This window comes from Hipposideros armiger, unplaced genomic scaffold (genome assembly GCF_001890085.2).
Source record: "Hipposideros armiger isolate ML-2016 unplaced genomic scaffold, ASM189008v1 scaffold_53, whole genome shotgun sequence".
Taxonomy (NCBI): domain Eukaryota; kingdom Metazoa; phylum Chordata; class Mammalia; order Chiroptera; family Hipposideridae; genus Hipposideros; species Hipposideros armiger.
The window spans coordinates 241,275-257,704 of record NW_017731403.1 but is presented as its reverse complement, the minus strand read 5'-3'; the positions used below and the strand labels follow the sequence as shown (position 1 = coordinate 257,704).

Here is a 16,430-nt window from a genome sequence, read left to right as displayed (position 1 = left end):
AAAAAAACAAGACTTGATTTCATGGAATCGTTTCATTGAGAAATACCATAGGAATAAAACTAGGAGAAGGGGGAAGTAAGTACTCCATGCAAAACATTTTTGCTTCCGTATACAAAAAGAGGAGTTTGGTAGTTAACAGGTAAGTGACTCTCAAACAATGTCTGTTCAGATGCTAGAATGCTAGCCCCAAATAGAGACAATATTTTGCTTCCTTGGTTACTATGTCTTTCCAGTTCATTGTTCTAGCACTGCAACTCCCATAATCTTTCCACCCTATTGGGACCTCCAATTTATTGATCTCATAGCATTTTTATTGTCCCTTGCCTCTCATAAGTCTTACCTCCTTACCCTGCTTAAATTCCAGGTAAATCACTATAATCATTCCTTTGTATATAACCTCAACTTTTTCTTCCCTAGATTGCTTTTTCCGACTGATTTAGCAAAGCCACAGTCCTGATAAAATTCAACTCTCCCTCCTTTGTGTGTGCACCTCTGCAACTGAACTTTGGCTGGAGAAAAACAATCCACGGACAGCCCACTTCAAATTAATGATCACTAACCTTAAGTGGTCTTTAATGCTGCAGTCATAGTAAGATTCCCTGATCCATCCACTCTCCCTCTCTGCTGACTCTGCATCTTCTTGTCCTCAAGAAAATGAAGCTATTGGAAAAGAACTTCCACAGACTACCACCACCACCTCCACCCGCCTAAGCATCTGTGCCCATATACACTATCTTCCCTCATTACTATTGTTGAAGGACACTTTTTTAAGTTTATTGGGGTAACACTGGTGAAGAAATATCAGGCATACAACTTTATAATATAACATGTCTATACTCTATGCTCACCACCTGAAGTCTAGTCTTCCATCACCATATATTTGACCCCCTTTAGCCTCTTCATCCTCCCTCCTGCCCCTGCCCCTGCCCCTCTGGTAACTACCATTCTGTTGTCTGCATCTATGAGTTTATTTTTTGTTTGTTGCTTTTTGTTTTATATCCCACACATGAGTGACATCAGTTCTTGTCATTTTCCATCTGACTTAATTTCACTTAGCATAATACTCTCAAAATCCATCCATGTTGTTGCAAATGGCAATATTTCATCTTTTATGATTGAGTATTCCACTGTACATATCTTCTTTATCCAATCGTCTGTTGAAGGACACTTAGGTTGTTTCCATGTCTTGGCTATTGTAAATACCCAAATACCCAGAAGAGGGATTGCTGGGTCATATGGTGATTCTATTCTTAATTTTTTGAGGAGCCTCAATACTGTTTTCCATAGTGGCTGTACCAATTTACATTCCTACCAGCAGTGTACAAGGGTTCCCTTTTCTCCACATCATCTCCAACACGTATTTCTTGTCTTATCGATAATAACTATTCTAATAGGTGTGAGGTTGTATGTCATTGTGGCTTTGATTTGATTTCCTTTATAGCTAGTGATGTTGAGCGTTTTTTCATATATCTGTTGACCTCCTATATGTCTTCCTGAGAAAAGGAGGCATTCAAATCCTCCACCCATTTTTTTTATTGGATTGTTTGTTTTTTGTTGAGTTGGCTGAGTTCTTTATATATTTTGGATATTAGCCCCTTAACAGAGGTATCATTTGCAAATACGTTCTTCCATTTGATTGGTTGCCTTTTTGTTTTGTTGATGGTTTCTTGTGCTGTGCAGAAGCTCTTTAGTTTGATGTAGTCCCATTCATTTATTTTTGCTCTTACTTCCCCTGCCTTTGGGTCAAGTTTACAAAAACCCCTCTGAGACCAAGGTCGTAAGTTTAATGCCTATGTTTTCTTTGTATTTTATTGTTTCAGGTCTTATATTCAAGTTTTTATGTTGAGCTAATTTTTGTGTATGGTATCAGATAGCAGTCTAGCTTCCTTTGCATGTGGCTCTCCAGTTTTCCCAACACCATTTACTGAAGAGATATTCCTTTCTCCATTGTATGTTTTTGACTCCTCCATTGAAAATTAGTTGCCCATGTCTGTGTGGGTTTATTTCTTCACTCTCAATTCGGTTCCATTGATCTGTGTGTCTATTTTTCTGCCAATATTATACTGTTTTGATTACTGTAGCTTTGTAGTCTAGTTTGAAGCAGGGAGTAATACCTCTGGCTTTGTTCTTTTTTCTCAGGATTGCTCTGGCCATTCAGGGTCTTTTGTGATTCCATAAATATTTGAAGATTTTTTTTATCTATTTCTGTGAAAAAATGCCATTGGGATTTTGATAGGGGATTTGATAGGGAAAAAATATTAAATCTGTACATTGCTTTAGGTGACATGGTCATTTTAACAATGTTAATTTTTCCAATCCATGAACACAGCATACCTTTCCATTTCTTTATGTCTTCTTCAATTTCTTTCAACAATGTCTTGTAGCTTTTGGCCCTTCACCTCCTTTGTTAAGTTTATTCCTAGGTATTTTATTCTTTTTGTTGTGATTGTAATGGAGATTGTTTTCTTCATTTCTCTTTCTGTTATTTTGTTGTTAGTATATAGGAATGCAACATATTTTTTTTTCAGATTTTTGTATATTGATTTTTTTGTTCTGGAATTTTACTGAATTTGTTTATTGTTTATAAAAGTTGTTTTTATGGAGTCTCTAGGTTTTTCTATATATAGAATCCTCTTATCCACAGAGACTGACAGTTTTATTTCTTCATTCCTAATTTGGGTAGGACAAATAGGTTTGGGAAATTCTTTTTTTTTTTTTTTTTGAGTGGGTTCTCTTCCCTCTCCTCCCTCTGGAATACTTATTATCCTTATGTTGCTATTTCTAAATGATTCAGATAGCTCATATAGAGTTCTTTCCTATCTTTTTTAACTCTTAGTTCTTTCTGTTCTTCCTCCAGGGTCATTTCTAGGTTTCTTTCTTTGAGCTAATTCTTTCTTCCATCTAGTCCATTCTATTTCCAGTGCTCTCTAATGCATTTCTCATCTCATTTATTGAGTTCTTTAGCTCCAGGTTTTCTGTTTGATTCTTTTTTATAGTTTCAGTCTCTTTGTAAAGTACTCCTTTTTTTCATTAATTTTATTTCTGACCTCATTGAACTGCCTTTCTGAGTTCTCTTGTATCATGCTGAGCTTCCTAACTGCAATCTTGAATTCTCTGTCATTTAAATAACAGTATTCCATGACTTTGAGTTTGCTTTCTGGAGACTTTTCACTTTATTTCTGTGCTCCCAAGTTACCTTGCTTGTTCATGGTTATTTGATGGATTGTTTCTCTGCCTTCACATTTGAGATAGTAAATTATTTTCTTGTTTAGATACTGTTTTGTTCTCAATAATGCAGTAGATTGCTAGGTTGGGTACTTTTTGTTTTCCAGTAGATGGTATTATAAAATAATACAGTCTTCCCATTTTTTACTTACTCAAACCAAAAACGATTCAGTTTTTCTTGACTTTTCTCTTTCTCTCACACTCCACACTAACTTGTGGTTCTTCCTTCAAAATACATTCAGAATCCATCACTGTAACTCTGACATCTTGATTTGAGCCACCATCATTTCTTGCCTAATTTACTGCAATAGATTCCTAATTGGTCTCCCTCCTTTCTCCCTTATTTCCTACAGCTGATTCTCAACATAACACACACTGACCTTTGAAAATATAAATGAAATCATGTCACTACTGTCTCAGAATCTTGCAACAGCTTCCAGTTTCTCTCAGGTTAAGGCCAAAGTTCCTACAATAAGCTATTAGACCCTAGATGATCTGGCCCCCAGTCACCTCTCTTACCTCACCTGCTAGTCTTACCCTCTTTCAGTCTTTTTACACACTGGCCTCCTTTTCTCTGCCTGGAATGCTGTTCCGCCAGACAGCTAGCCACATGGCTAACTCCCACACCTCCTTCAAATCACTGGATTAGTTATCTATTGTTGTGTAACAAAGTACTATTACGTCCCGCGTGACAAGAGCTGGGGAGCTCAAGGAGGGGCAGCGAAGGGTTAATAAATACAAGAGTCAAGTATTGAGTTACTGGGGCCAGGGGTCTCAAGTCTCTGTGGACTGAGCCCCCGATTCTGGCAGGTGGAAAGCTTTTATTCTCAAGTGCCACAAAGAAGTAAATTTGAATATCTTAACCCAGTATGATGATTCGGTGTCTTGTCGCTGTGTTCAAACACAAGTTGTGTTTTCACACATACGTAGGATCCCTATGGATGGACTCAGCATTCCGAGACCATCAGATAAGGAAGCTTTACGAGATTATTCCCTTGGGTCTCAGCATTCTGAGACACTCCCTTATGACTTCAAAGGATCAGTTGCACAGAGCACTCAGAGCTGGCAGCTGCAAGGTGACAAAGTACTTCAAATCTTAGCAGTTTAAGGAGGGTTCCCAAAGTCTGGTCATTTGGGTGACCAAAATATAAGAAACTGTGGGGGAGGAAGAAACTTCCCTCTATCCTCAAGATTCTTTCAGCTGGTCTAATAATCAAATAGACATGAGACAGATTAGCAAGAGAAAATGACCAAACTTAATACATACATACGTATGGGGAAGCTACATAGATGAAAGGGTCAGAGATCCCACATACATGAACGTTCAGGGAAAGAAAGGGAAATTTAAGTAGATATGACATTTTGAGCACGGGATGAGGTAAGGCCCTTTTTGGAGCTTCAGAAAGTAATTGCAGAGAGTGCACACGTTCAGTAAGTAGTAGTTTGTCCTGCCAACAACTTTATTTTGTTAATTTTTATTAAATTTGTTGGGGTGACCTTGGTTGGCAGGATTATGTAGGTTTCAAGTGTTCATTTCCATAATACATCATCTATATATATCATTGTATGTTCACCACCCAGAGTCAGTTCTCCTTCCATCACCATATATTTGATCCTGTTTACCCTCATCTACCACCACTCTTCTCCCTTACCCTCTGGTAACCACTAAACTATAGTCTGTGGGGAAAAAAAAAAAGTCTTAGCAGCTTAAAACAGCAAACATCTATTATCTCATAGTTTCTGTGCATCAGGATTTCAGGTGCAACTTAGCTGGGTGCCGCTGCCTCAAGGATTCACTACAATCAAGGTGTCACTAGAGCTGAGGTCTCATCTGTAAGCTCTGCTGAGAGGTACCCAACTCTAAACTCCCTCACATGTACGTTAGCATGATTCAATTCCTCATCGGCTATTGAACTGAGGGCCAGGAGCCTCCCTCAGTTAGTTAGTTCTCTGCCAGATGGGTCTCTCCTTGGAGCAGCTCATAGCACAGTATCCAGGTTCCATCTAAGCAAGCAAGGGTGTGCAAGACAGAAGACACAATCTCTTTGTAACCTAATCTCAGAAGTAATCTCAGAAGAATATGGCCATCACTTTGGCCATATTCTGTTTGTTATAAGGGAGTCAGTATGTCCAGCCCACATTCAAAGGTGATTACACAGGACAGGATTATCAGGAGGTGTGGATCATTGGGGACCATCCAAGAGGCTGCCTACCACAGTCACATTCTCAATAAGGTCACCTCCTTATTTAAAGTTGCAACCTAACCCTCTCTCATTTCCACCTCCCTTTGCTCTTGTGAGCAATAATAAATACCTATTTTTTTGAGTCACCTAGTTTTGAGGTGGTTTATTCTGTAGCAATAGCCAACTGATGATCTAAAAAAAACTCTACAATGTGCTTTCTCACTTATGCTTATTTTATTGTCTGTCTGCCCTCACTGGAATGTAAGATACATGAGGGCAGGTTTTGTTGTTGTGGGGTATTTTTTATTGTTTTGTTCACAAATGTGTCCCCAGCACTAGAAGAGTGTCTGGTACATAATAGACACTCAATAAATATTTATTAAATGAATGCTTATGTTGTCACTGTAGTCTGAATAAATACTAATCTCCTTTACTTTGTTGGAGAATTGTAGTAATATCTATCTTACAAAGATCAAGTGCTGATCCAATTGTTATTTATACACCAAAAAACCAGTAACAATCACAATAAGGAGGAAATAAAATGAAATTCAGTCAAAAGAAATGCTTAAGAACCTATAAATTGTTACAATTCCACCCACATATGTTTTATCAGGTTTTATAAGAAAAGCGCAGCATTTGTGGGAAATAGGAATAAATACATTTTGTCTTCAAAATATTAAGATTAAAACCTTTTAGTGGATAGTGATTACTCTTCAACTTGAAGCCCATATCTTTAATTCTTATTTCTCTCCTAAATTAAAAAAAAAATCAACACTTTGAGTTCCTTGCTTCTTGACCTCTGGACCTATTACCACGTGGACTGCTTATTATCTAACGCTGACCATAATTTTTTGTCACGTGGATTGTATAGTCTTTGAGATTAAAAAAAAAAAAACTGTCAGAGGAACAACGTAATCCCATAAATTGGAAAGAAACTGTTCCTCTAAAATACTCCTCCTTCAACTCTGTGCTTGTGAAATGGTGAGTGTAAGTCATTTTCAGTGCAAAATGTGGCCCATAGTAATGAACAGAAAAGGGTGGACTTTAGTTTATCAGGATTATTCAGTATGCCACCTCTCCTTCCCACCTAGCTGTTGTAGCCCAACTGTATTTCCAATTCATCTTCCTCCTTTTCCACCTCCAATTGTCTATGGAGTGTCCTTACATGATTTTGCTTTCAAGACATACAAGCAAACTAGATTTCAGGATTATGCAACTCAGGAGGTCCAATGAAATGGGAACGGATTCACTTTCTTCTCTCCCATACTCCAGTGTCTACAATTCTGGGTGCAAAATTTGTTAGGGGATAACTGCACTCCATGAAATCAAGCTCAAAAATTTATAGATGGAAAAGACATCAAAAAATCCTGATGTTGCTAAATAATTTATTAATCTATTATAAATTTACCTAAATCCATTTTGAGCCTCTCATTAAAAATCTCAGTAATAAAAAAAAATCTCAGTAATATCTTTGGTGATCTTGACTTGTATCTTCTAAGTTTATTACACAACTTTTGTCTTTTATAAAACTCCCTCTTTCAGGGACTCGATCTCTCAGTTCACACACACTTCCTTCTCAAGTGTGTACTTTTGCTTTAATAAACTCTGTATGCTTTCAGAAACAAAAATCCTTCTTTCATTCAATAGTTTTGTTTTCTCATTCCAGAATTCCAGAATGTGTAGAATAAGTTCTATCTACAATCATGATTTTATATGCTTTAATATTTTTCCCTTCTCAGAACAACTTTCCAGGTTGTCAATTTGTTAAGTTTTGTTGTTGTTCTCATTGTCGTTTTATATAAGAGGGACATAGATTCTTACCACAGATGAATTTTATTTGCATTCTCTGAAGTGTCTTTATCAGGTTGTGTTTATTTAGATGCTGAAGCATCTGATACTATTAAGGCGTATCAGAAGGAATACGTAAGATCTGAGTATGCTACTTTTAGCATGCCTACTAATAAATTTTACTTATTCATAGGGTACGGACTTATCATCAAGATCAAAAGGCATTTTGGGATATGGATAGACCCTAAACCTGGTTAGTAGAGGTTCACAAAGGACATGGCTACCTACAGACTGAGCACTCACAGTAACTTGCCTTACAATATCCAGGCTTAGCTTTCATCTCCATGACTCGACAAGGTCTGTCTCCTTTATCGTAACATTCAAACTTTTATACAGTAAGTGAAGCAAGAAAGACCCCAGGGCAAGTACTTGATGGAGTGATAGCACCATGACTTGCCTACTAAAGGAGACAGTTTTTAATTAAGCGTTATATGCCCCATTAAAAAACTTGCTCCTTCCTGTCATCATCTCCCACTTGCACACTGTATTCTGGTGAGATTTCCCTAGTCTGCAGTCTTTCCTAGTGTGGTCTAAGGCAGTATTTAGAAAATTACCTTTGGAAACTCTTGGTAAAGAATAATGCCATCCTAATCTTGGATCTGGAAAAGAAGTAAGTCCTCTTAGGAAACAAAGGGAAAAATACCAGAAACTGATCATAACATTCTCTGTTGTACAAGCAAAGGCAGAAAGACTCCTACCAAACTCGGAAAGTTGACACACGCATGTTTGTAGGGTGGGTACAGGAAACACAATGCTCATTAATGATATTCCTCTTCCTGGATCAGACAATCAGATCAAACTTTTTTGCACCGACTTTGATCAGTTCAGTGCCTTATATAAAAAGAGATCCCTTCATTATGTTCTTTTGTACACCTGAAACTAATAAAAAAAATTATTCAAAAAAAAAAAGGACCCACCAATTTCTATCTTATTACATGTTACTCCTCTGAAAATAAGAATAGCAATTTATCTACTTAACCAAATTTATTTAACATCTATAAGCAAGGCGCAGAGGTAGGCTCTGTGGTGAATACAGAGTTATAAAAGACAAGATTCCTGCTCTCAAGGAGCACACATTCCAGTATGAAGATGATGCAGATTTACCAAAAACCATTGCTTTAAGTTAATGAGATCATGGGGGAAATCCGTCAGTGCCATCATTTCCCCATCACCTCACATTCTATATACAGCTCAAACCCTGATGCCTGATAGACTGTAGCCATCTCCAGGGCTAGCTTCAGGGCATGCAACGCACCCTGTGCAGCTGCACAGGGCCCCACCCTCAGAAGGGCCCCATGCTTGGTTTAATCCTCTGCTATTGCTGTCTGGAAAGTCTTAATAATCTTATTTTTGAATCTGTGTTTGGTAAGTGAAGTTCTGTGGGACAACGGAGCACGCACGTGAGCAGTGGACACACAACGGGAGGTAATGCATATGTGTGTGCAAAGGGCTCGGGCAATGCAGGCATACACAACCCCAGCATACACGCACATGCCTCAGAGCAGTTCAGGGTGCAGCTGGGTGGGTGCCTGGGCCCCCACACTGCAGGGATGATGGTAGCAGCAGCAGTAGAAGCAGAGGCAACCGCCATGGCCCCAGAGATGGGAAGGGGACCTGCATGGGGATCGCGCCCAGCCCCACAGTGGTGGGCCAGTTTGCCAATCCCTGTGTCATCTGCACAAATATCATCCCTACAGCCTAACATGGGGACTGGAATTGCTGGCACCCGGGCAGCAAACTGTCAGTAAATTAGCACAAAATAAGAATGTATACATGAACATCAAAATAGAACATTTGGGGGAATTTTTAGAATCTTAAAAGATTTAGAATCTAATTTTGAAAACTGCTGCAACATTGCAAAGCAAATAACCACAGGTGTAGAAACAGACATTAAATATAAAGATCATCACAGTCTATAGAAAATAACACTATTTTCATATGAAGGTTTGAATGAAACAATTGTTAATGAGGAAGACAATTAAAAAAGTTTCCCTTGTAATTGAAGATACAATGACACAAGGCCGGAACAGGACTTTTGAATTACACTCAAATCATGTAGACACTTTCAGTTTGTATGACCTCCACAAGCTTCAGAAAACATTTCCTCAAGTCTGAGGAAACATTAAAATGCCATTGTATAAATTTATACTTAAAATTTAATTCAGACTTACATAAAACTAATTTATATGAAAAAATAAACATTTTGAAAAATTGTTCCATAAGACTCAATACTCCAGAAGTACTAAAGTTTATATTTTAAAATAATTTATTAGAAATTTATCTTAGTGTTGTCACAGCCTATAAAATATTCTTAACAGTTGCATCAGCAGAGAGATCCTTTTTTAAATGCACTATCTTCTTAAAAAACCCTATAATGTGATTTTTCACTTATGCTTATTATTTTATTGTCTTTCTGCCCTCACTGGAATGTAAGGTACATGAGGGCAAGTTTTGTTATTTTGGGGTATTTTTTATTGTTTTGTTCAGATTTGCTGTACAGTTTCCAAGAGTGATGGATGTTGCTTTTAGTCATATCTATTGAAAAAAACTGCATGAAATGAATGTCTTATCTATTGAAAATGAAAATAAAATGGCTAGTATAAATTTTGATGAATTTGCAGACAAGTGAGCCAGAAATTTTTCATAATCAATCAAGGTATCACATTAATAATCTACTATTGTTTATTATATTATATAGCATTGACACCAAAAATAGTACATTTGTAATTTTTAAGTTCATTGAGTTACTCATGTATCACTGCTATCCCCATTTCATTAGTACCTTTAACTGCACTTTTTCCTGCTTTTTGAACATGGGTCCCACATTTTCATTTTGTAAATGGCCCTGCAAATTATATACAGGTAAGAGCATGACAAATTTTTGTCATAAGCCATTACTGAAGACAGTTCATCATTATGAATGCTTAAGAAGTAAGCATTACCCTCAATGTGGGTGGGCCTCATCTAATAAGTTGAAGGCCATGAGAGCAAAATCTGAGGTTTCCTGGTGAAGAACGAATTCTACCCCAGAAAAGAGCAAGAAATGCAAAAAAAAAAAAAAAATGCATGTTCTTGATAAAGATCTACATAAAGCTAAAAAGGATCCACTGAATTATAATTATTTTTTCATTTTTGTATGCTGATTGTTATATAAAAAAATTATTTCAGGAATTAAGAAACAAAGAAGCAGCATATTTATTCATGTTCGAAACAAGATCTATCAACTAGTAGGCGTTTGATCTATGTTAAGAGTAAAACAACATATGTAATAGTATGAGCTGGAGAGCAGAATCTGGCATAAGGAAAAATCTGTATTTTATCCAAAACGGATGTCACGAAAAAGCAATTTGAGACAATGCTTCCAATAGGTTAGCATCCTGCTTAAAATTATGGTTTTTGCTATCCAAAGCATGAGTTTTACAGAGTTAAACATCTATTCAAATGAGGGTCAAACTCAGGTACTTGATAAGCACTAAGTCTGTCAGATTGTCCTATCAGCATTCTGTGATTTTCAAATACCGAGAACTATTTTTCAATGATTAGAAAAATGGCACCACAATATGGACCCCATTCTATGCTTGGTTTCTTTGGAACTGACGATTGTCAGTGGACTTGACATAGACACAAAATCACAATAGAGATAACTTACATGTGAAATTGAAATATCAGGGAAAAGCACTTAAACCAGATAAACCAAATTTGCTTCCCATAAAACTAAAAAAGATCCACTTAATTATAATTGTTTTTTATTTTTGTATGATTGTTATATTTTAAAAAATATTGCAGGAACTAAGAAACATAAAGATGCATATTTATGAAAAAACAATTTTAGCTCTATTTTCTTAATTTTAATGAAATTACAGATTTCTAAGTGACATAATTTTGTTTCAGTGCTTTTAATGGGCCCACTTTAGCCACATTTCTAGTGCTAAATTGTTAAAATAGACTGAGATAAGCTACACATGTACAGAAGCACACTGAGAAACATCATAAACAATATTTTAAAAATTAGGAAAAAATAATTGCAATACATGTAAGAATAGAATTAGAAAACAAATATTCATAATATATAAAACCCTCTTACAAATTAGTGACAGAACAACTTTGCTGCATGCCTCTGTTTTCTAGGATGACTATATGAAAGTTAACTTTGAAAAAAGAAAAGCAAGTGAAAAGGAACTTTCTGAGGAGAGAGTAGAAAGGCATTCCTCTGTCTGGCTGGTGCTGGGTGAACCGAATGACTGGTGATTCTAGGCTGAAAGAGCCACGGGGCTTCTGTTAGCCCCAGCTCCCGACCTTCCCACTCATCCTTCCCCCCTGTGCCTCTCTAAATCACTACCTAGTACCAGAAGCTCGGATTTTAAATTGAAAATAATTTCATGAGTTAAGACAAAGAGTAAGTGTGTTGGTTAATCAGATTGCATCCCATCAACAAAGTGGTTAAAAAACAAAACGAGACTAGCTATTTATCTAGGTATAGTCTCCCAGAAAGGGCAGGACTTTGGCATGTTCACTGCAGGCCTCTTGTTACCATGAATATGTGATTCCAGTCACATGGAGGGTGTATGGTTAGGATATTCTTATATTGTAGGTCTATAAATTACTATGTATAGATGAGAAAGTTGGACAGTGAAGAAGGCTGATAGGAAAAAAACTGATTCATTGAAAATATGTTGGGACATATGAGGACCAGTGACACTGCCCTCTACAGCTAAGATGCTGAACAACAGCTCAACCTGGAGCTGGGCAGCCATGAGTTGCCACGGCGTAGGCTGTAGCCCCTGCTGTAGTGGGTTGCCATGGGCTACCGTGTGTAGCCAGTAGCCAGGGTGAGTGGCCAGCATGAGCGGCCGTCCAGAAGCTGGTGACTGATCTGCCTCGCCCGGGAAGAGCGCAATGATGGTGCCAACTGGGGCCAGTGAAGCAACGTCCTCCACAACTAGACTGAAGAACAAAAGGACAGCAACTTGTCTGTTCCCCTTCCCCCAATTCCCCAATAAAAATCTTTAAAAAAAAAAAAAAAAAAAGAAAATATGTTGGGACGAGAACTCTACGGATACCCCAGACCACCAGAAAGATGAACCAGTGAGTTAAGCTTGAAACATCGCTGGAGGCAAAAATAACAAAATTGAAGTTGTCCTACTTTGAGCACATGATAAGAGACAAGATTCTTTGGAAAATAGGCAGCAGGAAAAGAGGAAGACCCAATAGGAGATGGATTCACTCCATAAAAGAAGCCATGGGCTTGAGTCTACAGGAGCAGAGCAGAGCTGTTGAGAACAGGACACTGTGGACATCATTCATTCATGGGGTGGCCAGGAGTCAGAAGCAACTCAATGGTATGTAACACACACACAAGAACGCGCGCGCGCACACACACACACGTCTAGAAAGGACCAAGCTCTTTGCTCCAGCACGTAGAGAAAGGATTGCAAACTGGCAGGCAGGCCAGGCCCAACTCAGACAGGTGTTGTTTTGCCTGCACAGTTTTATAAAATTTTAAATTAGAGAGTGTGATGGTTAATTTTATATGCCAAATGGGCTAGGCTATGATGCTCAATTGTTTGTTCAAAAACTAATCTAGATGTTGCTGTGAAGATATTTGTAGACGTGATTAATATCTATGATTAGTTTAAGTAGGTTACCCTCAATGTGGGTAGGCCTTATCTAATAAGTTGAAGGCCATGAGAGCAAAATCTGAGGTTTCCTGATAAAGAAGGAATTCTACCCCAGGGCTGTAATATACAGATTGCCAAAGTTTCCAGCCTGCTGGCCTGCCCTAAGCATTTCAGACTTGCCAGCCCCCACAATCACCTGAGCCAGTTCCTAAAAATAACTCCATATATGTATACGCACACACATATATACATTTATATGTACATATGTAAGAGTGTATGTGTGTGTGTGTGTGTGTGTGTGTGTGTGTGTGTGTGTATCTGCAAGGGAAGTTGGGAAATGTTTCATTTTCCAACTTCCCTTGCAGATAGCTGTGGTCCCATGCAGCTAAGTTCTAGCCAATTAGATATAAATAGGTGTGCTTTGTGGCAACTTCCTTAAAAGACACATGCCTGTGTCCCCTTCTTTTTCCAGCCAGTCCTCCATCCTGCTGTTTGGACCAAGCTGTTGCAGCTCCAGCAGCCATACTGGGTCATGAAGATCAAGGTCACACCCTAGAAATGACAGAGTGGAAAGTTGGAAGGAACCTGAATCCCTGATCACTGTGGAGCTGCTGGATTTGTTCTGAAATGCCTCGCGACAGAGAAAAACATTCCTATCTAATTTATGCTAGATGTTGTTTTGGATTTTCTGTTATATTTAGTGGAATGTAAACCTAATCTTAAAATTAGGAAATTTCACATAAAAATTCCTGTCTCTTGCTTATCCCTTAACCATTTGGACTATCTGGTAAACTTGGTTTCATGCTCCCCATCTTGGCAATTGCCTAGGGCAGGATAATGGGTACTCACTTGCTTTAGATGTGGCTGGAGACCCAGCAGGTTCTTTTTCTTTGTTTAAGTTCCTAGAGGTATTTGAGTTTGCCACCCCTGAAATGGATGTTGGGTTTTTATTTCTACAGTGTGATAGGCCTTTGTACAAACTTATTTTGTCCTCTTAGGCTGTTTTCCCAGCTACTTTTTGCGGGGAGTGGGGCAAGATGGAAAAATCTGTTTGCTTCATTTTCAGCAAGAACATTCCCAAACTGGCATAGTCTGCAAAGGGAGATATTTCAGATGCTGGTGGAAGCAGGGCCGGCCCTCTACCCTTTGAGATACCATGTCAGTCTGTCTTACATGCCTGCCTGTGGGAGGAGGGAGCGCAGGTCTCAGTGTCCACAGACTTTTCATGGTGAGGAAGTTCCACTCTCAAGGCATGGGAGGAGGGAAACAGAGGGTCTTCCACTCCATGGCTGCAACTTTTCTCATTTTAAAGACCTTCATCTAGTCTAATGAATTTGTATTCCTCTAGTCCATATAATTTTGACCCAATTTCTCACTAATACGCAAACCTTACTTTAGTGAAAGAGCATCACCCTCACCCAATTTCCAACCACTTCTCTGCCCTGGATCACATCAGCAAACATCCCCTGTACTGACTTGAGAATGGAGAGAATGGCCTGAGAGGGTTTCCCCTAACCTGGGGGAGGGGCTTAGAAGATGGAGGTTGGAGTCCAGTTGCTGTCAGACCTAAATGGACCTGACAATCGTTTGGGGAGGAGAGACATTCTAGGTTGAAGGGTTCTTGGTGAGTTAAAGACCGATTCTTGTCTTTGGCTATGAATGAACTCAAGGCCACTAGGGTGTGAGCAGGAAGTAAGATGAACTCTATCTCTCAGAATCAGGCTAAGGACAAAGAAGGCATAGAAAACTCTTCCAAGCTGCTCAGGCCTTTTGGGAGGAATCTATGGGTGTGGGATGAGACTGACTTTTAAAGGGGAAGGTATGACAAGATCAGAAACCTGTGTTTTTGAGCCAGACTATTTCAATGTCTAGATTTGTTTTTTCTGTCTTTTCATTCTCAGAATTTTATTAAACTAATGATTCATTCATATCTGAATATCTTCTATGGCCAGGCATTGTTTTAGACCTTGGGAATACAGTGAATAAACCGGTAAGATTTCTGCCCTGGTGGAGCTTACATTTTAGTTGAAGGATACAGATAATAAATATAAGAAGTTAACTATTAGATTATCAAGATAATTTCTGGTAGTGATAAGTGCTATGAAAAAACAAAACAAAAAAAGGGTGAGGGGAGGGGTCTACTTTAAATGGATGAGTAGGAAGATCTCTCTTGAGGTGATATTTACCCTAAATGACTAGAAGAACACCTGAAAAAGAAGTGTTCTAAGAAGAGAAACAGTAAGTACAAAGGTCCTGAGGTAGAAACAAGCTTGGATGGGCATGGCACATGAGGTAGAGAAAATCCAGAGATGAAGTCACACAGAAGGCAGGGGTTAGATCACATAGAACTTTAATTCAGAGATAAGGACTTTGGACTTCAATCTAAGGGCATCTAGAAGTCATTAGATAATGCTAAGCAGGAAAATGAAATCATTTATTTTAATTTTGAAAGCTCACCCTGCTGTTGGTTAGATTATAGAAGTGGAAGCAGGGAGGCCAGTTAGGAGCCTATTTTAATAGTCCAGGTGAGAAATGACACCTAGTTTAGATAAGGTGGTAACCTTGGAGACAGGGAGAGGTGAACAGATTTAGGATCTATTTTAAAGGTAGAGCCAACAGAACTTGCTGGTGGATTGGATGTGGGGGGAGGAGGAAATGAAGAGGAATCTAATAGGAGGTTGCTGGTTCCATTTACTGAGATGGGAAGCCTGAGGAAGAAACAGGTGTTTGGAGAGAAATCAGACACCTGCTTTGTGTGAAATGCCCATGAGACATCCAGATGGAGATGGCAAGCAAACTGTTGGACAAATGAGAATTCTTGGAGAATGTACTCGTATTTAGCATCTTTTTAAAATTTTTGGCCCACTTGTGGAAACCTAGGCGAGTCTGAGAATGGGTCTGAAAGGGCAGTTCTCTTATTCTCCTGGACCCCTACTAGGGCCAGGTCCCCATTATCTAAAGGTTTTAGCATGTCTACAGGTAGCACTATGCTTCACTGAACATAGCAGAAGTGCTTTCGAGTTAGTTAAGAAGGTCAAGCAAGTTGTAAATTACTATTTGTCATTAACTCACATTTCAATTTGCCAAGTGCCTTCTCTTTAATTTTGAATGATTCAGTTAACTCTTAGCATGAAATTTCTGGTTTCTGCTTAACCCCTCTTCTTTCTCATCACTCCCTGCTCTGGCTTTTCTAACCAGCCTTTACTCTGCAGACTGCTTAAAGTAAAAAGATTTCCGCTGGCCAAGTGGTTCAGTTGGTCAAGAGCTCGCTCAAGAGTGCAATAGAGTTGCCGGTTGGATTCCCGGCACGAGCTGAGTTGCTTTAACCCACCTTTTGATGATGGGGGCGGGGAGCAGTGTAGGGAGAGCTCAGGAAATAGTTTGCCTCTTCTCTCCTGAAAAGTGGAGAAAGAAAGAGTGAAACAGACAGCCAGCCAGGTTGGAAGGAGTGACTTCAGGTCTGGTAGCCAGGAGTGCTGGGCTAATACTGAATTCTGAAATCGAGAGCTGTCACCACCCAGTTGCAAGTGGCACTGGGCTGGGAGCAGACAGCCCC

The 16,430-nt window shown here is 38.8% G+C and overlaps 1 long non-coding RNA gene across 1 annotated transcript; it reads left to right on the top strand.

Moving 5' to 3' along the window:
• The first annotated feature begins 12,277 nt into the window (after positions 1-12,277).
• LOC109381821 (uncharacterized) lies at positions 12,278-14,802 on the top strand. Its single transcript, XR_002123819.1, has 2 exons — positions 12,278-12,595; positions 13,347-14,802. It is a non-coding gene; the product is annotated as an uncharacterized LOC109381821 (long non-coding RNA).
• The last annotated feature ends 1,628 nt before the right edge of the window (positions 14,803-16,430 follow it).